The sequence below is a fragment of the Erinaceus europaeus genome, chromosome 16, assembly GCF_950295315.1.
Source record: "Erinaceus europaeus chromosome 16, mEriEur2.1, whole genome shotgun sequence".
Classification (NCBI taxonomy): domain Eukaryota; kingdom Metazoa; phylum Chordata; class Mammalia; order Eulipotyphla; family Erinaceidae; genus Erinaceus; species Erinaceus europaeus.
In genome coordinates this window covers 58,422,590-58,446,771 of record NC_080177.1, presented here as the reverse complement: position 1 = coordinate 58,446,771, position 24,182 = coordinate 58,422,590, and the positions used below count along the sequence as shown (strand labels likewise).

Below are 24,182 nucleotides of genomic sequence, written 5' to 3'. Positions count from 1 at the left end.
TTCTCTCATTCTCTTTAGAATGTTTCATTTATTAATTGCAGAGATAAAAGGAGAGAAAGGGATCTAGAACATTACTCTGATACATGTGGCTTCAGGGATCAAACTCAGAACTTCATGTTTAAGAGGCCATTGTCTTACCCACTATATCATTTCCCTGACCAGACTGTGAGAACATCAATCTCAACCCAAATCTCTGGTGCTCTTTTATAATCCCTGCATTTGAGTTTGATCATCCCACCTATCAGGCAACCACTGATCCATCTTCTACCTGCACTGTAGACTAATTTGCATTTTTAGCATCTCATGTAAGTGGAATCATACAATATATACTCTTGTTTTGTCTGACTTTTTCCATCTAATCTATTTTGAGACTTATTGAGGGTGTTACACCTATCTTTCTTTCCTGCTGAGTAGTGTTCCATCTGCAAGCAATTTTATCAGTCAAAGTTATCTTGGACCCAAGATGGCGGTTAAGGGCAGTTCATGAAGTTTTGGGCTTTTCCTGAGAAGTTGCTGCTCCTATTTTGGGAAATAAATATTTTCTGTCAAAAGGGAAAAAGAGAGAGAAAGAAAGAAAAGAGAAGAGGCCATGACTATTTAATATTCTTAATGATAAAAGGATTTTGAAATATGCAGGTGAAACCATGGTTGTCAAGGGATGGGACTAGTGGACATGCCCCTAATGAGACAAAATAACCCAGCACTGATAAACTGGGTTTAGATGAAAATAGCTCTTTTTATATCCTGTTTGGGAGCAATGGTTTTATAGAAAATATAAATATCTTAAAATTATTTTGTAGACACAACAAACAGACACATTCATCGTTTTTATGCTGGTCTTTTGCTTTCAAAACAGCCAGAATAGAGTCTGGAAGTACCTTACCTGGTAGGGTACAGACTTAACCAAGCATGCTGCCCAGGTTCAAACCCCAAAATCACTGGGGGAATCTCTGGTACTGTGGTGTCCCACCCCACCCTCCATTTCCTTGTCTGAAGTTTAGAAAGGACCAGTGAAACCACACATGTGAAAGGCCCAAGTTAAAAAAAAGAAAGGATAGGTGAATTTAAACTCTGTTATAAATTATATTTTAGAAAAACGCGCACCTGAAAACACATAATTCTCCAAGAAGTCAGATAACCTGAGACTCACCACCTATTTTCCTTTAAGGTCTCTATCTTATTTAGCCCCCTAAAGCATTTCCTGTTTCAGGAAGTGGACAAGACAGAAGTGTTAAGCCATTTCTTTTACCTACATAATTATTCCCTGGAACAAAAATATGAGGAGGGAGATTTGAAATCAATTCTACATTCATTAAACTCTGAGGCTGTAAAAAGGCCTTTCTCTTCTGTAAAAACTTGTGTAAACTGTATTTTACCTCTTTTCTTTCTTTTTCTTTCTATATGTTTACAAGATAGGATGGATAGAAATTGAGAGGGGAGAGGGAGATAGAAAGAGAGAGACGCAGACATCTGCAGACCTGCTTTACTGCTTGTGAAGCTTCCCCCCTGCAGGTGGGGGAGTGGCAGTCCTTGTGTGTGGTAATGTGTGTGCTTAACAAGGTGCACCACTACCTGGCCCTGCATTTTTGCAGCACTGGGCAGCATGTCCTCACCTGGGTTCACAGGAACTATAAATTGTGAGAATTATGGACACAGAAACCTGAGAATTCAGACACTAGGATCTCAGTCTGACTCAATAGTTTGTTTCTTCCCAGTGGTAGGAAATGTTCTAAGGAGAATATCCCCACAGAAGTTGTGAATTTGCTTTGGGAACAACTAAAAAGAAAGATTATTCTACAGCCGCAGTCATTCATTTGATCATTTATTCACTCACTATATGTGTATGAGTTCCCTTCTATGCACTGGGCACCATGCTGGGGACACAGAGATACTGAAGACTCACAGGGAGACTTAGCTGGGCTGTGCAGATGCAGACCTTATAGCTGGCTAATTTTATAATAAATTGCTTTTCCATAAATAAGAGATTGTACACGACAGTCATGAAAACCAGGGTTAAGTATGGTTGTGGTGACGGGAAAGGGTTCTGGACTCTAGACTACCAGGAAGCAGAGTGCCCTACTCACTGCAACCCCTCCTCCCTCATATGGCACAGTGGGGAAGGTGTAGTGAATCTAGACAAAAAGCATGTCTCCTCAGGCTGGGAGCATGAATCGACATGCCAACGCCCATGTTCAGTGGGGAAGCAGTTACAGAAGCCAGACTTTCCACCTTCTGCATCTCACAATGACCTTGGGTCCTTACTCCCAGAGAGTTAAAGAATAGGAAAGCTATCAGGGGAGGGGATGGGATACAGAGTTCTGGTAGTGGGAATTGTGTGGAGTTGTACCCCTCTTATCCTATAGTTTAGTCAATGTTTCCTTTATATAAATAAAAAATTTAAAAAAAATTAAAAAAGCATGTCTCCTTTATCCCAAATCCCCAAACTTGGGTATGCATGCTGTTCATCCTGCCAAAAAGCTGAAAAACACATTTTCTTCTCAGCAGTTATTTCTCTGGGATTTAGGATCCTTAACTATAAATGGAAAAGCAAGACTAGCTGGTCTTTATGGTCCCTTCTAAGCATGTAGGAATCTGAAATATATAACTGATTTAAAATTGGTTCATTTGAGGTCTTGACTATGTCTGAAGCACTATAGACCACAAGCATCCTTTCTAATTTAGCTAACACTGAAAAAAAAAAAAATTAAACACCTGTGACTAAATGTATCATGATATATGTAGTTCTAAACAAAGTATTATATAAAAGTAGCTTCTGATGCAAACAAGGGTTAAGAAAGCAAACCCATCATTTTTAATATGACAATCTATCTGGCTACAGATATGCAGAAAAAGGATTACCCAAAGGAGACTGGAAGTGGAATGGAAATTGACACACACACACACACACACACACACACACACACACACACACACACACACCTCAGCAGGGAGATGCAAAGGCATTGAGAAAACTTGGGCTACTTTCAGGAGTATCCTGTTGGAAAGAATCAGCTCCCACTCAGTTACCACTCCAGATGCAAATTAGAGGTAGTGCTGTCCATTGGTGAGGAATGTGAAAACTCTTGCATAGGAGGGTGGAGCAGGAAGTTGAGGGAAGGTCAGAGAGAAAACAAAGGGGTTTCCTGTGATGAATCAGTGACTCTGGGAAACAATTTCAGAAGCCACTACAAAGTCCCCAGCCAAGGCTTGTGCTTTTGTGCTGAGAGAAATTGTGGCAAGTAAAGAATGGAGCCACTTCTGATAGTCCATAGGCCACACGCAGGACAGAGGGCTGAGAAAAAGGCAGGCAGAGCCAGATGCACGTGCTGATGTGCACATTGCCTGCCAGAGTATCCAGAGCATATTGCTGGGTGTTTAAAACCTCTCAGTTCAGGGCTGGTCAGTGGTGCACCTGGTAAAGAAAACACATTGCACTTTACAGTACATGAAAACCTAGGTTTAATCCTTCAGTCTCTACCTACAGAGGGAAGCTTCATGAGCAGTATATCTGTGCTGCAGGTCTCTCTCTCTCTCTTTAACTTCCCCTTTTCTCTCAATTTCTCTGTTTTTATCCAAAGTAAATAAATAAATAGCCTCTCAATTCAAGTTCTCCTAACTTTAAGCAGAGCGGGCATTTTGCTGTTATTTTTTTCACTGGTCATAGTTTGGAGTTGTAGATAAAGTTATTTTTTCTTATTATATTAATTTATTTAATTTATATGATTTTTTATTTATAAAATGGAAATATTGACAAGACCATAGAATAAGAGGGGTTGCAATTCCACACAATTCCCACCACCAGAGTTCTGTATCCTATCCCCTCCCCTGATAGCTTTCCTATTCTTTATCCCTCTGGGAGTATGAGCCCAGGGTCATTACAGGGTGCAGAAGGTGAAAGGTCTGGTTTCTCTAATTGATTGATTGATTAATTTATTGAATAGAGACAGCCAGAAATTGAGAGGAAGGGGAGATAGAGAGGAAGAGAGACAGACAGACACCTGCAACACTCCTTCACCACTTGTTAAACTTTCCCCATGCAGGTGGGGGTTGAGGGCTTGAACCTGTGTCCTTGTGCATTGTAGCATGTATGCTCAACCAGGTGTGCCACCACCCAGCCCCATTAAAGTTCTTGAGTATAGAAAGCTGAATCCAGAAAGAAAACAAGTTTAACCATGATACTGAGTCTTCAAAGCAAAATGAACACCATCGAACCCCACATAGGATAAATTTATTTTCTCTGTAGATGTTGGTCTGAAAACAAAATAAACATTTATTTCCTTACCTACTAAAGGGTGTGGTTTATGGGTTTAAAAAACATATGCAACCTCAGGTCATCACTGGATCGTACAAAGAAAATGAGAGAGTAGACAAAGATATAAGGAGGTATTGGTAGCAGAACTCAGGAGATTTGACTCAGGATTTGGGTGTGGTGATATTCCTTGATTCTGGTGGAAGAATGTATAGTAACCCAGAGAGCTTTTCTGACAGAGGGGGAGGTATAAAAGCCTCTAGTGGGGTTTTCATTAAGGAAAAAAAAAAAAAACAGAAGTCAATCAAGTCCAACATAGGGCAACACTTGTACCAGGAAAGCTTCATTAATGGTGGAACTGTGATGTAGTCTCTGCCCTCTCTATCTAAAATATTAAAAGAAGACGAAAGAGAAGAAGAAAGAAGGAAAAAGAAAAAAAAACTTTCTCTGGGGATTTTTTCTTTAACCAGCTGACTTTCAAGAGCAAGTTTTCTAGATGCAGTAGCCACAAAACACAGAAGAGAGAAAATGGTATGGGGCTTTGATAGAGTGATGGGACAATTTTTTTGTAATTGTATTGATTATCTCTTAGCATAGCAAAGATTAGAGCAGCTGGGGAGGTGGCACAGTGACTAGAGCCTTGAACATGACAGCATGAAGTCAACAGTTTAAAGTCTGATAGTGCATGTCCTAGAGTGATGCTCTGGCTTATTCTTTCTCTTCTGTTAAAAAAATAATTAGTCTTAAAGAAGACAAGATCTCAGGGTGCGTTGGGCCTGCTGGAGGCAGGCAGGTGGGTGGCAGGTGACAGGAAAGTTTACAAATTTAAAAAAGCTTTGTGAGTGATGAAGCATGGGTGCAGGTGTCTCTCTGTCTCTTTCTCTATCTCCCTTTCCCTCTTGATTTCTGGGTGTCTCTATCCTATAAATATAATAAAAATTTATTTTAAAAAAGAGAGAGATGCAGTATGGACAAGAGGTGACATGAACTTGCTTTCCCCATAATCCTCATGGCATTTTTACCTTTCTAGAACACCCAGAAATACTCACTCACCCAGAACTAGGTCAGATTACTTCAGGAAATTTTTCTAAAACTCCTTTCTGTAAGATCTGACTGGGCATTGAAATTCAAGGACACTTCCTATGTGCCTCTCCCTTTTCAAGAGAGTTAAGTATCTGGGGGGTAGATGGAAACTAGACATGGTGAAGTTCATAATGCAGTTGGTCTCAAGGTACAAAACTGTACACCTGAAACTTATGAAATGTTGTAAACTTATGTTACCTCTAAAAACCTTGTTCTTAATTGTCATCTCTTTTGGATATCTGTGTTTGTACCATTAAATAGACATGAACAAAAATGGGGGGGTGGCAGCTTTGCCAAATCAAATCTCTATAAACTAGGTCTTGCTCAAGCTTTTAATTTTATTTTAGATATTTTATTACAAATTATACAATAGCAGATCATGTATTATTATTTTTTAATTGCTACCAGGGTTATTGCTTGCAGTTTGGTGCCAGCACTACAAAGCTATAGTTTCAAGCAACCATTTTTTTCCCTAATATTTTTTTATTAGATAGGACAGAAAGAAATTGATAAGAGAGGGAAAAAGATACCTGCAGACCTGCTTCACTGCTTGTGAAACAGACCCTCTCTCTATAGGTGGGGAGTGGAAGCTCGAACCTGGGTCGTTGACTCCATGATACATGCACTTAATTTGCTGTATACTGGCCATTTATTATCTTTAAGGAAGTTTTTAATGGTTGTAATACACCTTTACTTATTTAACATATTTAATCTCACTTATAAGTATGATAACTGGCTGAAAATTTCTTATAGCTCCAGTAGATAACACTTTCATATGACAGATCTGTGACTAGGGAGGTGGTTCACAGGATAGAAAACAGAAAAATCCATTCTTGAGGCCCTAGAGTTGATCACTGACACTACATATTTCAGAGTAGTGCTTTGATCTCTATCTCATTAAATAAATAAACATTTTATCAAAAAAGAAGATGATGAATATCAAATATCATATTAAAAATGAAAAGTATGGTAGATTTTATTTATTTAAAAATTTTTACTGTCTTTATTTATTTATTGGATAGAGATAGTCAGGAATGGAGAGGGCAGGGGAAGAGAGAGAGAGAATAGAGGACACCTGCAGCACTGCTTTCCCCCCAAAGGTGGGAACTGGGGGCTTGAACCTGGGTCCTTGTGAATTATAAGATGTGCACCAACCAGGTGTGCCACCACCGACCCCAAAAGTATGGTAGATTTGAGATTCTCTCAAATGTTCATATATATGAAATCAACTTAAGTGAATTAAACAAGCAGTGCCTCTCAAATATTCTAATAATGATTGTAACTGTAGAATGCATTTTAACTACATCAATTTCATACACATTTTAAATTAGTATACAAAGAAGTGTCAATAGCTGAGGAGATAGCTTAATAATAGTTATGCAAAAAGACTTTCATGCCTGAGGCTCCAAAGTCCCAGGTTCAATCTCTAGCACCACCATAAACCAGAGCTGAGCAGTTCTTCTAGCGTTTTCCCTTCTTCCGTAGCCAGTCAACAGCGTCAGGTTGAGCCTGATGTAAAGTTTCAAGATCTCCTTTGAATCTGGAGAGGTGGCAGTCGTTGACTATGTGGGTCATAGTCTGTCTGTAGCCGCAGGGGCAGTTCGGGTCATCTCTGGCTCCCCAGCGATGGAACATAGCCGCGCACCGGCCATGGCCTGTTCAATAGCGATTGAGGAGGGTCCAATCATAACGTGCTAGGTCAAAGCCGGGTTGCCGCTTGCAGGGGTCTGTGATGAGGTGTTTGTTCTTTTTTTTTTAATATTTATTTTATTTATTTATTCCCTTTTGTTGCCCTTGTTGTTTTATTGTTATAGTTACTATTGTTGTTGTCGTTGTTGGATAGGACAGAGAGAAATGGAGAGAGGAGAGGAAGACAGAGAGGAGGAGAGAAAGATAGACACCTGCAGACCTGCTTCACCACCTGTCAAGCAACTCCCCTGCAGGTGGGGAGCCGGGGTTCGAACCGGGATCCTTATGCTGGTCCTTGTGCTTTGCGCCACCTGCGCTTAATCCGCTGCGCTACAGCCCGACTCCCGAGGTGTTTGTTCTTTACCTCAGCTGACTGCCAACTCTGTTTCCAAGAGTCTGGAACAGAGAAGTTCAGTGTAGGCATAGGGGACCAGATTGGGTGACGAGACGTCAAGCGTTGGACAGGGTGGGCGAAGATATCTGAGTATATTGGCAGGTCCGGTCGAGCGTAGACGTGGGAAATGAACTTAGATGATGCCGCATCCCGACGAATATCTGGCGGGGCGATGTTGCTAAGAACTGGCAGCCATGGAACCCGGGTGGAATGGATGGTTCCAGAAATGATCCTCATGGAGGAATATAATTTGGAATCGACCAAGTGGACATGGGGGCTACGGAACCATACTGGGGCACAGTATTCTGCAGTGGAATAGCATAATGCCAGAGATGATGATCGTAGTGTGGAAGTGCTCGCGCCCCATGAGGAGCTGGCCAGTCTTGCAATGATGTGATTCCTTGCGCCCACCTTTGCTGCAGTTTTTATGAGATGTTTGTGAAATGACAGAGTGCGATCGAGAGTAATGCCAAGATAGACTGGCTGGGCTTCATGCCGGATTCTCGCATCATCAAGCTGCACATTAAGCTCACGCGAGGCTGAGGCATGGTGTAGATGGAAAACAGATGATGATTCCGTTTTTGCAGTGCTAGGGATTAGTCGCCATTTTTTACAGTAATCAGATATCAGAGACATGTCTTTTGTGAGTATTTCCTCGAGGATGTCAAACTTTGATGCCTGAGTTGCACAGCAGATGTCATTGGCGTAGATGAACTTCCTTGAAGAAGTTTCTGGGAGGTCATTGATGTAAATATTAAATAGCGTAGGAGCCAGAACAGAGCCCTGGGGGAGGCCACTTGAGACAAGTCTCCATCTGCTAGACTTGTCACCCAGATGTAGCCGGAATCTTCTGCTTTGGAGAAGAAACGATATAGTGTTGGCCACCCATGGAGGCAGGCATCTTGAGATCTTGACTAGGAGACCACGGTGCCAGACCGTGTCATAGGCTGCTGTGAGATCAACAAAGACAGCACCCGTCTTTAAATTCTTCTGGAATCCATTTTCAATGTAAGTTGAGAGGGCCAGGGCTTGTTCGCAGGTAGATCTTCCTGGGTGGAAACCAGCTTGGGCGGGTGATAGGAATTTCTCTGTAAGAGGAGAAATACGTGACAGAAGCAGCCTCTCAAGGAGTTTGTAACACACGGCAAGGAGAGAAATTGGTCTATAGCTGGCGGCCAGTGTTGGGTCTTTTCTTTGGTTTCAAAACCGCTATAATCTTCTCACGACGCCAAATTTTGGGCATAGATTCAGATTCCAAGATGTGGGACAGGAATGAAGTGAGCCACTTCTTTGCCGCGGGGCCCACGTTAAGAATGAGTTCTGGGGTGATGTTATCATAGCCAGCAGCCGTTCCCGGTTTAACCCTCTTCAAAGCGTCTTCCAGTTCAGACAGTGTAAAGGGAGAGAGTTTTGGAGATGGACAAGTAAACGGAAGTGGGATGACCACTCATGGGAAATTTCTCTTTTCCAGACTGGGTTGATCTTAGCACATCCAACTTGAGTTAGGTGACTGGCCACTGAGTTTGGAGATACGGGAGGATGGGAGACAGGAGGGGCTTAGCTACCGGCACCCAGACTATGAAGAAGCTTCCAGGCCTTCCTACTTGAGTGGGTGAAGTTCAGACTTTCTGTGAGTTGTTGCCAGTGGGCTTGGCGTGCTGCATCCAGGGAGGCAATGAGATGGTCAGCCACATCTGGGTCGCCCGACTCATCATACTGCTTTAGTAGTTGCTCGCATTCAGCATCAAGACAAGGCGTATAGTTAGCATGTCTCCCATGAGGAATGGCTTGGGAAGCTGCTTTGAAGATGGCTTGGCGGAAGCGCCTGTAGGAATCTTCAGAGGGGATAGAGTTAATTGGAATTGCAGGAATAGATTTGTTGGTAAGATCACTGAACAGACGCCAGTTTGCTTTCTGAAAGTTCCATCTTAGTTTCTCCGAGCACAGAATCAGTGGGAGCTGGAGACCAATGTGGATGATAGCTGGGCGGTGATGACTGTGTGACTGTGTGGGAAGATCTTGAGAACGTGTCTCGTAGCGGGAAAGGCTTGGCCGTTGACTGTGCTAATCCAGCACAGGTCTCGGGTGACGAGTCTTTATTCCATCTAGCACTATGAAAAGAGCCTGGCTGTTTGGGATCGTATAATAGGGAGAGGTCATTCGCTGAAGCTGAGCAGTGCTCTGGTAAAAAAAAATAAAATAAAATAAAAATAAAGGGTGACCATTACTACTGTGGTCAATTTCCTTTAACTACTTCAAATACCAAATATGTGCAAATTAACACCAATACTACTAATTTAATGTTTCTCTTAAACATTTCTACATTAATTAATAAATCTTCTCAGGATTACACAAACTTACCCAAAGTCTACAGTTTACATTATAGTTCACCCTTGGCTGTATATCCCGTGGGTTAGGTCATATATAGAGTAACACTGTAGTGTAAACTATAGCTTTGAGTGCCTATGAAGTGGCAAGGCAGGGTCAGCATTTGTAACAGTGCACCACCATGATGGAGGATGTTAATCATGGAGGAGAAGTCTAAACACATTTATCTGTCCCTACTCTTCAAACTTGCTTGAAAAATAAACCTGCTCTTAAGAAGAATGCCTCATTTTTTCTTTCTTCAAATGCTTACACTTTAAAGAGACAACATCATGGATACTCTCTCAAGTAATTGTGGAGAATTCATTTCAGTTGCACTTGGACTGTGAGCCACAGAGGCCATTGTCATATCTGAGCTGCCTTGTCTCACAGATGTCTTCCCAAAGATTTCGGTAGCTCCTTACTGATACTTTTCTCCCCTAGTTCATCACTTGGCTAGTGACAACTCATCTATTTGATGCTCTGCTCTATATCTTTTTCTTATTCATCCTTTAAAATTTGGAGATGGCTTTCACACATAACACCCCTCTTTCCATAAAGAGTAGGGAGTAAACAGGCACTGAAACAGAAGCCCTGTACACCTTTTGACCTAGTGGGGTCACCCCAATACTTCTTATTCACCTGACTTCCTTGCAGAGTTCTACATGGTCACCAGGATTCAGGTATCAAAGGCTCACTCAAAATCATATAGGTACCGCATGTTAACCGACTGCTCAACTGGAGCTCCAGGCTCGCTCAAAATCAAAAGGCAGCTGATTGGTCAGAGACTGATTTTCCTGTATACACACACACACACACACACACACACACACCTCTTCATATAGCTAGCTGGTCCTCTGTGGCTTTGCTCACAAGCTCATAATCATTCCCATCAACTATCATGAGGCCAGGAACTTGCAAATTGAAATCCCTAAGCAGGTTATACTAATCTATCATATTCTTCCACTGTTGACAATGGAGCTGCCTAACCTATTTCCTCTTTGGTCTTTACAGCACTCTTACTTGAATACCAAATAAGCTTTTGTACCAAGGTAGACAAGTTGAATGGCTAGTGTACAACAGACAATTTCAGGGGTGTGGAAGTAATTTAATGGAATAAATGTGGAAACTCTCCTCCATCTGACCAAGATGGGCAGCAATGCAATGATCTGTGGTGTTGTGAAAAAAGCACTGGCCTCAGACTTCCCTGGATTGAAGACCCCACCAATGTGTCCTGGAGCTCAGCTTCCCCAGAGACCCACCCTACTAGGGAAAGAGAGAGGCAGACTGGGAGTATGGACCGACCAGTCAACGCCCATGTTCAGCAGGGAAGCAATTACAGAAGCCAGACCTTCTACCTTCTGCAACCCACAATGACCCTGGGTCCATGCTCCCAGAGGGATAGAGAATGGGAAAGCTATCGGGGGAGGGGGTGGGATATGGAGATTGGGTGGTGGGAATTGTGTGGAGTTGTACCCCTCCTACCCTATGGTTTTGTTAATTAATCCTTTCTTAAATAAAAAATAATTTAAAAAAATAGATAAGATTAAAAAAGATAGGAATGGACACTACTTAATGCTCAGAGGATCAGTCAATCAAGAGGACTTAACAATAAAAAAAAAAAAAAGCACTGGCCTCAGGGGTGGAATGTCAAACCTTCAGCTTCATTACTAGGGTGAGACCTTTCCTTTCATAGGATTCTCTAATTCCATTCCAGGTGGTTCAATTCCTAACAAAATCCCAAATCCTAGATGTAGACCAGGTCCCATGAGATACAGCATATGTTCACATGCATCCATAAATTAGGGCAAAATATATACCTGAAAGCAAAAGTGCACAATAGTCTGCAGTGAGTCAGTATAAGCAGCAAGCAAGTAGAAAGACCTAAACAGACACCATAAAGTTCATAATGAAATAGTGTCTACTTAGACTTTGATACCCTCTTCACCTACTTCCTATTACACTTCTCTCACTCACTCCAAAACTAACTTTATCAAAGTAAGGACTGCAATAGGTGAATAAGGGCAAGAGACTGGCATACTTTAATGATGACTCTTTAGTCACTATCTGGTGACGCCATCAGCTGGGGCTCTAGTCGGGGAGTCCTGAGCTTCCCAAACAGACATGATGGGCCTTGATCTCGAATAGATCCCTCTCTCCATTGTTACTGGTCATCTCTATCAGGAACAACACAATAGACCCCTTTGTGGGCCCCCATAGGACTTTGCCCTGAATGTGGATCAACAATGGCAATGTTTCATCCTCCAAAGGGAGGCTGGACAACATACTCTATGTTCTACCTGAGGAAGATGGGTCCTTAAATTGGGGCATCTTGGAATATTCCTACTCATGACCACAGAATGTGAGCTCAGATCTACAGGGATGCAGAGGTCACATAGGCTCCCAAGCTGAATATGGGCCCCAGATAAGATCAAGTCGACGGGTTTATAGTCAACAATATTTATACCCCTTTCCCATATTTGGGAGTTACTGTACTCTTCCCTGATCCAGCTTTCTGGTCTTTTTTCCAGCCATGACATCATCTCCCCAGATAATAACTTGGATCCACCTGCATATCAGATGTCAGGCTCAGGAAATAAAAAAACAAGTATAGTCATGGACTCTTTGGACTATAACTAAAATAGGACTATTAACTATCTACAAAATGGAGACACCCCAACTCTTCATATGAACTAATCCAGTTTTAGGTTCATGATTAGTCAACAATTTTTTTGGCTCTATATGTTAACTCTTTTTTCAGCCACCAGTTTCAGATGCTAACATGATGCCAACCAGACTTCCCTGGGCAGACAGCCCCACCAATGTGTCCTGGAGCCCCACTTCCCTAGAACCCCGCCCCAGTAGGGAAAGAGAGAAATAGTCTAGGAATATGGATTGACCAGGCAATGCCCATATTCAGTGGGGAAGCAATTACAGAAGTCAGACCTTCTACCTTCTGCACCCCATAATGTCCCTTGGTCTATACTCCCAGAGGGATAAAGAATAGGAAAGCTATCAGGGAAGGGAATGGGACATGGAGTTCTGGTGGTGGGAACTATATGGAGTTGTACCCCTATTATCCTATGGTTTTTGTCAGTGTTTCCTTTTTATAAAAATTTTTTAAAATTTCATAACTGAGAGTCCAAAGGACCCAGGTTAAAATAACCCAGTGCCTCCATAAAATAGATCTGAGAAGTGATCTAGTATCTTTCTCTATCTTCCTGTTATCTCTCTATGTCATTAAAACAAATAAAATACATTTAAAAAAAAGAAAGACAAAGCACTTCTCATTGATTCAGAGATCTTGATTTCCGTTCTGATTTCTATTGTGAACTGGGCATTTTGGGTCCAACCTCTGTGGTCCCTAGTTCCTTCCCCTGTGATATCACTGATGTGAACATTAAAACAAGTGAGAAGTGTGTTTCCAAGACTAAACTTTAAAGTACCTAAAACTCTTGAAGTGTTTTTTAGCTGGCTACGTTTTCCTCCTGTCTCATTGACTGATATATATGGGTCTCTTTGCTAGTCCCCTTACTACCTCACCCTCAAAATGTTGGACTTCTGCTTTCTATCATAGTCATTGACTGGTGATCTTATCCACTTTTATGCTATCTACTGGGTGATGACTTTCAAAATCCTCTCTCTTCCCTGAACTCTAGATCTATATTTCTACCTGCTACTTACCTCAGCAGCTTCCGTGACACACGCATTCAAATTATACATTCCAGCCCTACTCTCCTGAAGCCTTTCCTTATTCCATAAATGACAACTTCAGCCTTCCAGTCGATGAAGCTGCTCGATTCACCATCAGTGGATTCAATTTAATATGTTATAATCTCCATCCTAAACATGGCTGAGCCATCTATGCCAAATCGTGTCTTGAGGACATTTACCATACGGCCTCTTTGACCTTCTACGACTCCATTACTATTGGAACTATTCAGCTCGTCAACGTATATAAGCCTCCCAGTGCCTCATGGGATAATGAGGTCCTGCCTAGCCCGAATCACCCAGCCGTTTACGTTGGAGACTTTACTAGTCATCACCAAGACTGGGGATATTCCTCCACTCGTGCTGATGGCTCTATCTTAGCCGACTGGGCTTCAGCGAATGACCTCTCCCTATTATACGATCCCAAACAGCCAGGCTCTTTTCACAGTGCTAGATGGAATAAAGACTCGTCACCCGAGACCTGTGCTGGATTAGCACAGTCAACGGCCAAGCCTTTCCCGCTACGAGACACGTTCTCAAGATCTTCCCACACAGTCACACAGTCATCACCGCCCAGCTATCATCCACATTGGTCTCCAGCTCCCACTGATTCTGTGCTCGGAGAAACTAAGATGGAACTTTCAGAAAGCAAACTGGCGTCTGTTCAGTGATCTTACCAACAAATCTATTCCTGCAATTCCAATTAACTCTATCCCCTCTGAAGATTCTTACAGGTGCTTCCGCCAAGCCATCTTCAAAGCAGCTTCCCAAGCCATTCCTTGTGGGAGACGTGCTAACTATACGCCTTGTCTTGATGCTGAATGCGAGCAACTACTAAAGCAGTATGATGAGTCGGGCGACCCAGATGTGGCTGACCATCTCATTGCCTCCCTGGATGCAGCACGCCAAGCCCGCTGGCAACAACTCACGGAAAGTCTGAACTTCACCCACTCAAGTAGGAAGGCCTGGAAGCTTCTTCATAGTCTGGGTGCCGGTAGCTAAGCCCCTCCTGTCTCCCATCCTCCCGTATCTCCAAACTCAGTGGCCAGTCACCTAACTCAAGTTGGACGTGCTAAGATCGACCCAGTCTGGAAAAGAGAAATTTCCCATGAGTGGTCATCCCACTTCCGTTTACTTGTCCATCTCCAAAACTCTCTCCCTTTACACTGTCTGAACTGGAAGACGCTTTGAAGAGGGTTAAACCGGGAACGGCTGCTGGCTATGAAAACATCACCCCAGAACTCATTCTTAACGTGGGCCCCGCGATAAAGAAGTGGCTCACTTCATTCCTGTCCCACATCTTGGAATCTGAATCTATGCCCAAAATTTGGCGTCGTGCGAAAATTATAGCGGTTTTGAAACCAAAGAAAGACCCAACACTGGCCGCCAGCTATAGACCAATTTCTCTCCTCGCCGTGTGTTACAAACTCCTTGAGAGGCTGCTTCTGTCACGTATTTCTCCTCTTACAGAGAAATTCCTATCACCCACCCAAGCTGGTTTCCGCCCAGGAAGATCTACCTGCGAACAAGCCCTGGTCCTCTCAACTTACATTGAAAATGGATTCCAGAAGAATTTAAAGACGGGTGCTGTCTTTGTTGATCTCACAGCAGCCTATGACACGGTCTGGCACCGTGGTCTCCTAGTCAAGATCTCAAGATGCCTGCCTTCATGGGTGGCCAACACTATACCGTTTCTTCTGCAAAACAGAAGATTGCGGGTGCATCTGGGTGACAAGTCTAGCAGATGGAGACTTGTCTCAAGTGGCCTCCCCCAGGGCTCTGTTCTGGCTCCTACGCTATTTAATATTTACATCAATCACCTCCCAGAAACTTCTTCAAGGAAGTTCATCTACGCCAATGACATCTGCTGTGCAACTCAGGCATCAAAGTTCGACACCCTCAAGGAAACACTCACGAAAGACATGTCTCTGATATCTGATTACTGTAAAAAATGGCAACTAATCCCTAGCACTGCAAAAATGGTATCATCATCTGTTTTCCATCTACACCATGCCTCAGCCTCGCGTGAGCTTAATGTGCAGCTTGGCAATATGAGAATCTGGCATGAAGCCCAGCCAGTCTATCTTGGCGTTACTCTCGATCGCACTCTGTCATTTCACGAACATCTCATAAAAACTGCAGCAAAGGTGGGCGCGAGGAATCACATCATTGCAAGACTGGCCAGCTCCTCATGGGGCGCGAGCGCTTCCACACTACGATCATCATCTCTGGCATTATGCTATTTCACTGCAGAATACTGTGCCCCAGTATGGTTCCGTAGCCCCCATGTCCACTTGGTCGATTCCAAATTATATTCCTCCATGAGGATCATTTCTGGAACCATCCATTCCACCCCGGTTCCATGGCTGCCAGTTCTTAGCAACATCGCCCCGCCAGATATTCATCGGGATGCGGCATCATCTAAGTTCATTTCCCACGTCTACGTTCGACCAGACCTGCCAATATATGCTGATATCTTCGCCCACCCTGTCCAACGCTTGACGTCTCGTCACCCAACCTGGTCCCCTACGCCCACACTGAACTTTTCTGTTCCAGACTCTTGGAAACAGAGTTGGCAGTCAGCTGAGGTCAAGAACAAACACCTCATCACAGACCCCTGCAAGCGTCAACCCGGCTTTGACCTAGCACATTATGATTGGGCCCTCCTCAATCGCTATCGAACAGGCCATGGCCGGTGCGCCGCTATGTTCCATCGCTGGGGAGCCAGAGATGACCCGAACTGCCCCTGCGGCTACAGACAGACTATGACCCACATAGTCAATGACTGCCACCTCTCCAGATTCAAAGGAGGTCTCGAAACTTTAAATCAGGCTCAACCTGACGCTGTTGACTGGCTACGGAAGAAGGGAAAACGCTAGAAGAAGAAGAAGCCTTCCAGTTAATTAAATCATGGTGTCATCATGACTCACTTCTTTTATACATCCTAGCCATTTTAAAAGAAATTTCTTTGAGTATATCTTCAATATTACATCTCCCCTGTGTTCTTGTTTTAGTTTCTGGAATCTCCTTTGGTTCTCCTCTTGCCTCTTACCACCCTACTCAGTCTGCTTTCAATATGGCAGACACAATATCTCTGTTAAGATATAAACTTGTGTCATTTCTCTTTGGGAAACCTTCCAGTTTCTACACACAATATTCAGAGAAATCATTGTGATACATCACTTGCTATAAAATAGGGATCACATAATCGTGCCTACATTTGATGATGATTCAAAGGGACGATACATGTAAAGCACTTGGAACTAATTAATACTCGGCAAGTGCTCATTATGCAAGTACTGCCCTACATTAAATATTTTTTTTATTGCCACCAAGGTTGTCACTAGTGCTCAGTGCTGGCACTATGAATCCACTCCAGATGGACATTTTTTTTCTCTTCCTAATTTTTTTTATTAGCTAGGACAGAGAGAAATTAATAGAGGATTAGGAGATAGAGGGAAGGAGAGAAAGACACTTGCAGACCTGCTTCACCACTTGTGAAGTGTTCCCCCTGCAGGTGGGTGGGGAGTGGAGGCTTGAACCTGGGTCCTTTCACTTGGTAATATGTGTGTTTAACTAGGTGCACCACTGCTTGGCCCCCTGCCCTACACATATATGTATTTTTTTATTTGCTTCCCCCCCCTTTTGTTGCCTTTGTTGTTTTATTGTTGCTGTAGTTATTTTATTGTTGTTGTTACTGATGTCGTCATTGTTGGATAGGACAGAGAGAAGTGGAGAGAGGAGGGGAAGACAGAGAGGGGGACCGAAAGATAGACACCTGCAGACCTGCTTCACCACCTGTGAAGTGACTCCCCTGAAGGTGGGGAGCTGGGAACTCGAACTGAGACCTTACGCCAGTCCTTGTAATTCGCACCACATGCGCTTAACCTGCTGCACTACCTTCAGACCCCCTGCCCTACATATTTTAAATACATACTAAGTAGATATGTATTAGCGCATTCTTAGGAAAGCACTATATCATACCCATTTAATTGATAAAACTGCATCAAAATACCGAGAGACTATATAACTCCCCTAAGTCCACACAGTGAGTAAGGAGTAAGGCTGGGTTTCTACTGCAGGCTGTGGGTTTCCACAGTCCATGCTTTCACTTCACTACCTCGTCTGGCTTTAAATTGTGCTGAAAGACCCTTTGCTTTCTGTACCACGACCTCAGGACCTGCTCATGGTTCCCCACACCTTCTGCTGCAGGGTTTGTGTGTGTGTATTGTTTCTTCTTTCTGGACAACATTTTTTCTTGACCATTCATATTTAATTCAATCATTACTTCCATGGGCAAGCTTCCACAGGCTACAGTCCCTAATCCCCACTCGGGGAGCTTGTACTGCATTGTACCTTTTGCTTCCTGGGTGGTTTTCTTTAGTTCTCTTTGTACATGTACTATGCACAGTACTTTTCACTGTTTTTCCTTTAAGTCCCTATTGATTTGTTCATTCTTTCCAGTCTGTTATTTTATTTGTCTATGTGAAAACAAGCTGTAAGTATATATCTCTATTCCATTAAACTCTATGCTTTCTGCATGTGACTTTGTCCATCTATATATTCAGAACTGAGTGTAGTATGGGGATTAAAAACAAGTGTTCATTCTTTGAACAAATATCTAATGAGCACTACCTGAGAGCTTGGTCCTGTTCCACATGCTGGGAATACAGCAGGAATAAGTCACAGTCTTTACCTTCCTGAGGCTTACATTCTAGTTCTGGAGAAGAGGCAATAAACATAGTGAGATGAATTCAGGGAGTGACAAGCTGTGGGAAAAACATATCAGAATAAGAAGTGACCACTAGAGGGGCCAGGCGGTGGTGCACCTGGCTGAGCACACATATTACAATGCGTAAGGACCCAGTTCAAGCCCCCGGTCCCACCTGTAGGGAGAAAGCTTTGCAAGTGAAGTGGTGAAGCAGTGTTACAGGTCTCTCTCTCTCTCTCTCTCTCTTTCTCTCCCTCTCTATCACCCTTTCCCTCTCAATTTCTGGCTGTCTTTAGCTAATAAGTAAAGAAAGATAATTTAAAAATAATTTTAAAAAGAAGTGACCGCTAGAAACAGTATGGATATATTTCACATCAAGGTCCAGTAAAATCTCCATAAAGAGCTGGTACGAGAGCTGAGGAGACAGCATAATGGTTATGCAAATAACTTTTTTTTTTGCAATTTTTTTTTATTTAGGAAAGGATTAATTAACAAAACTATAGGGTAGGAGGGGTACAACTCCACACAATTCCCACCACCCAATCTCCATATCCCACCCCCTCCCCCGATAGCTTTCCCATTCTCTATCCCTCTGGGAGCATGGACCCAGGGTCATTTTGGGTTGCAGAAGGTAGAAGGTCTGGCTTTTGTAATTGCTTCCCCGCTGAACATGGGCGTTGACTGGTCGGTCCATACTCCCAGTCTATGCAAATAACTTTTAAACCTGAAGCTCAAAGCTCCTAGGTTTAATCTTCAGCACCACCATAAGCCAGAGCTGAGCAGCGGTCTGGTAAGAAAAAGAAAAAGGAAAACAAGAAAAAGAAAGAGAGAAAGAAAGAAAGAAAGAGAGAAAGGTGACAGGTGACAGGTGACATGAGGGGCTGGGCAGTAGCAGAATTGGCTGCTTCCAGTCCCCATGTGGAGGAGGGAGGCTTCATAAGCTGTGGAACAGGCTGCAGGTGCCTCCCTCTCCTGTCCCTCTTTATTACAAGTGTCCTTCCTCCTCTTTCCCCCTCTCTTGCCTTATTTATATCTGCCTTTATCATAATAAAAATAAATAAAGGAAAAATGGCCACCTGGGAGCTATGGATTCACTGTGCTGGCACTGAGCCCCAGCGATAACCCTAGTGGAAAGAAAAAAAAAATACTTGTGAGCAGAGTGCCATGTATGTTGAAGAAAGGCTGGATTACCAGTGTGGAAACCATCCATGGAAGCCCTGACAGCTGACAACACTAGCACAAAATGCTGTGGGAGCCTAGCTTTGGCCAGTGACCCAGGAAAAATAGTCTGCCTGCAATTCTAAATCTCTTTTCCAGAAAAAGCTCACTTTTAGACAAATAAACACAGCTTAGAACTTAATAGATGTTTTGTAATGATGAGGAGACTTCATAGGAATCCACACCCATTCAATTTAAGCATGATTCTGGCTACACCAGGATGATCCCCAGTTATACCAGGCACCGTCCTAACAAGCTGCTCTTAGAGGCCCATATTTGGATTTCCATTTGGGTGGAATCCACCCACCAGGAAAACCTCATTTCCTCCTTCAAGCTTATGCTCCCATCCTGGAATCTTCCTCTGCAGTATCTTTTGGCTCACACATCTTCTGTATTCCTTCCATGCTAGCAATGTTCCTGCAAAGTCTCCCCAGAACTACACAGCCACTTTTTTAGCATCATACAAACAGCCCCACATTGCTGGGTCAAGAATAATGCTCTCATTTCACTGATTCACTAAATCCATATGAATATATATAGTTCAAGGTGCTTAATATTAACTATTTGGTTATTTATTTATTTTGCTTTCACTGGGGCTTCACTGCTCTGAGCCAATTTCTAGAAAGAGATAAACAGACAGAAAAGGAAAGACAGGCACAGACGCCTGACTCAGGGAAGTGAGGCCCAGGTTCTAACCTGGGTCATTCACATGGCAGATCAGGTACTCCCTGGGTCACACAAAACAGGTCAGGCACTTTCCAGGTAAGCTAGCTTGCTGGCTCTTATAGCTCTCTTCCATTCTCTTAATGTTTTCTGACAGGTTAGAGAAAGTTGTGGAGCTTCCTGTCATTAGCTTCACCCAAGATGGAGAGCCAGTTTAGGCATCAGTCCCTTTGAAGACTTTTAATTGTTAGATCCTACTCCTGAAATGCTTGGGGTCTAAATGGCTCTAAGGCTTTTCCTCTGTGGGCCATGTCTGGTTATGATGTACACGTACCTGCTACACTCACAACTGACCTTTTTTTTTTTTTTTTTTTTTTAACACCTTTCTGAGTCCTTAGGAAGATTCAGCAGCAGTGCCCAAGGTTGTCTCTCTGCTTGCCTCTTGGGGACCAAAGCCTAACTAGGGGGAGCCACTCCCAAGGGGGAAAACTAGGCAAGAGCATGAACAGAGAAATGGGACCAAGTGTACTTATTCCTCAGATTCTTTTTTTCAGAGCCTGGGTCCACATCACTGAGGTTTCATTGTCCCCAAATAGCTTTTTTCATTCAGAAAGATAAAGAGAAACAGGGAGAGAGAGAGAGAGAGATATTACAGCATTGGAGAGATTATAATACTTCCTATGTGCTGCTGGGGCTGGAACTTGGGTTGCCTGCATGGCAAGGCATACAAGGCACCCTACTATCTCTCCAGTCTCCTCAATACTTTATTGAGTTTCTGTGTTAGAGAAGTTGGGTACAAAAACAATAAAGTAATCAACAGAGCCAGCGCCAAGAATAGTAGTTGAGAAGAGCCTCGCTGGGGCTGGTGCTCCTAACTAGAGATGAAGGTGCCTCCTTCTGCTGAGGCCACAGGTCACAAAGCCAGGGAAGAGGTGCCTCGATCCAGTTGGGGCTGTGGATGGAGTGGTTAGCGCGCAGCTGCTGGCCCTCAGCCATGGGCAAGATGATGCCGCTGCTGCTTCTAGCCTGGAGACCACACTTTGAGAACCAGTGGGCTAGAGGCTACTGATTTCAGTAAACCAATAGATAAGAGGATATACAAAGGAATACAGCCTACTTATCATGACTTCAACCACCTAACAGCCACAGCAGAAAGTGTCCCTCTCCTAGTGGGCTTTTCTGCAGGCCAAGTCCAGCTTATAGACCCAATCAAAAAAGAAACTAGCATACTATTTAATGAGGGAAGACTAATAGACAACTCTCGAGTAACCTATGTCAGATGGGTTCCCGGTTCGGAAAGCCTTCTCCTAGTAGCCCATTCTAGTGGGAACACTACTTGTATAATGTGGAGCACGCTTGTGGCACCACGGCCCCCCACTACCAGCTTCTGAAGCAGGGAGAGAGCTTTGCCGTGCACGCTTGCAAGAATCAATCAACGAGGAACCCTCTCCACAAGTGGACAGTGGACGAGGGGGCCCTCAACGAGTCTGCTTTCCTCCCCAGACGGTAAGTTCTTGCCGTGTGTGAACCAGGATGGATTCCTGCGGGAGTTCAACTTTGACTCGTGGAGCTGCACTGCACCATTGAAAAGCTACTTTAGCGGCTTGTTGTGCGTGTGCTGGAGCCCGGACGGCAAATACATCGTGACCCGCGGGGAGGACGACCTGGTGTAGTCTTTTTTAGACTGCCGAGTCATCACCAGAGGCCACGGGCACAAATCTTGGGGCAGCGTGGTGGCGATTGACCCCCTACACCACTAGCGTGGAGGGGGGGGGGGGGGCATGGAGTTCAGCGGCAGCGACCAGGACTTCCAGAACCTGCTCCACTTCGGCAGAGACCGGGCCAAAAGCACGCAGTCTAGGTTCTCCAAAGGGAACTCCATCGAGAGCCGGCCCATGAGCGTCATGTTCCGCTTTGGCTCCGTAGGTCAGGACACGCAGCTCTGTTTATGGGACCTCACCGAAGACATCCTCTTCCCTCACCAGCTCCTCTCCAGAACAAAGACACACACCAATGTCATGAACCTCACAAGCACCCACCACCACCACCACCAGCAGCAGCAGCAGCACTGGCAATAGTGTCACGATGCCCGGCAACTCCGCACTCCCGCCTCTGCCTCTGTCCAACAGCCTTCCACATTGCCGACGGAGCCATCGAGGCGGGGGCCAACAAGTTTGCCACACTCTCCCTCCACGACCGCAAGGACAAGCACCACAAGAAAGATCAAAAGCGAAACCACAGTATGGGACATATTTCTCTTTCTTTCTTTCTTTCTTTCTTTCTTTCTTTCTTTCTTCCTTCCTTCCTTCCTTCCTTCCTTCCTTCCTTCCTTTTAATATTTATTTATTTATTCCCTTTTGTTGCCCTTGTTTTATTGTTGTAGTTATTGATGTCGTTGTTGTTGGATAGGACAGAGAGAAATGGAGAGAGGAGGGGAAGACAGAGGGGGGGAGAGAAAGATAGACACCTGCAGACCTGCTTCACCAACTGTGAAGTGACCGCCCCCCCACCCCCCCGCAGGTGGGGAGCCAGGGGCTCGAACCGGGGGCTCGAACCAGGATCCTTACGCTTTGTGCCATCTGCGCTTAACCCGGACACATTTCTAGCAAGAGCAGTGACAAACTGAACCCAGTTACTAAAACCAAAACGGACCCTGCGAAGACTCTGAGGACACTCCTGTGCCCTTGCATGGAAGAAGTCCTCTTGTTAGAGCCGCTGATTTGTAAAAAGATAGCACACGAAAGGCTGTGCTAATTTTTTCTTGAAGACTGTATAGTCACTGCTTGTCAGGAGGGATTTATTTGCACATGAGGAAGGCCTGGTAAAGTGGTAAGTTTTAATCCTTAATGCTGAGCCAGACCCGGAACTTGAGTAAGTAGTGATTTCCTTCTGCCGGCAGGGTGGGGTGTACGACAAATGTGAACGACACTTCTTATTCTTAATGTAAATCTAAATGTATCAGAGCCATAATTTTGGAGCCATGGCATGTAATTCTGAATCATTTGCTAATTCACCTTAGAATGTTTTAAAAATATCAAACTAATTGCCAGCCAGGTTAGTCGCCCTCCTGGAAATATATCAAGTCCCGAGTCAGTGTTCCTGTACTAGATACTCCAGTCCTAGGGAAATCATGACAGTGTGGGGCAAGATGACTTTAAAACACTAAAATTAAAATTTCTGCTTTAACTGAAATATTTTTGCTTAACTACTCAATTAGAATATTGTTCACCTGATCAGAGTATATATCAACACGGATGGCCATTAACTGTCATTTATAGTCCAATTTTTTATCTTAATCATAAAACATTTAAGAATCTATTAGATTTAACTTTAGGAAAAAAAAATTTCAGCAGTGTTGACTGATATTATTTTTACATTGTTCTGGCAACCCATAGAGATGAGCCTGAATTTTTAAAGCCCATTTTAGTCATTTTATGACAATTAAAATAGTTTAATAAACATCTTTTTTCAAAGAAAATAATAATAATAATAAAGTAGCCAAGTACTTACACACAAACATATTCATTGTTGTATTGCTTCACTAATACATGGAAGAAGAAGAAGAAAAAAAAATCTAAACTTCCAACAGTAGGGAAATTATTGAAATAATATAACACACTCATAAAATTGACTATAAAAGGTTTAACAATATGGGAAAATGTGTATCATATAACATTAAACCAAATAATGATATAAAATAACAGACAGTGGTCTTGAGTGCATTAAAATATATATGTTTTTCTTTTAACCAGAGCAATGCTCAACTCTGGCTTATGGTCTTGCTGGGGAATTAAACCAGTGACCCCAGAATCTCAGGCATGAAAGTATTTTGTGAGGTGCAGAAAGTGGCTCACGGATAAAGAATTGGGGGTTTCAAGTTCTACCTGCCTGCTATGCCCTAACCATCCTTGCAGTCCCCCATCACATATGCCAGAATGGTGCTGTGGTTCTCTCCCTTTTATTAACAGGTACATTTAAACAAAAATTTTAAGTACCAAGAAAGAAATATCAGGTATCCAAAAAAAAAAAAAAAAAAAAAATCCCAAGGGCTGGGGAGATATCATAATGATTATGCAAAAGACTTTCCTGTCTGAGGCTCC

At 43.4% G+C, this 24,182-nt stretch overlaps 1 pseudogene; it reads left to right on the top strand.

The window, feature by feature from the left end:
* The window catches only part of LOC103125989 (WD repeat-containing protein 20-like), a 77,073-nt pseudogene extending 54,125 nt beyond the window's left edge, over positions 1-22,948 (top strand).
* Positions 22,949-24,182: the final 1,234 nt, after the last annotated feature.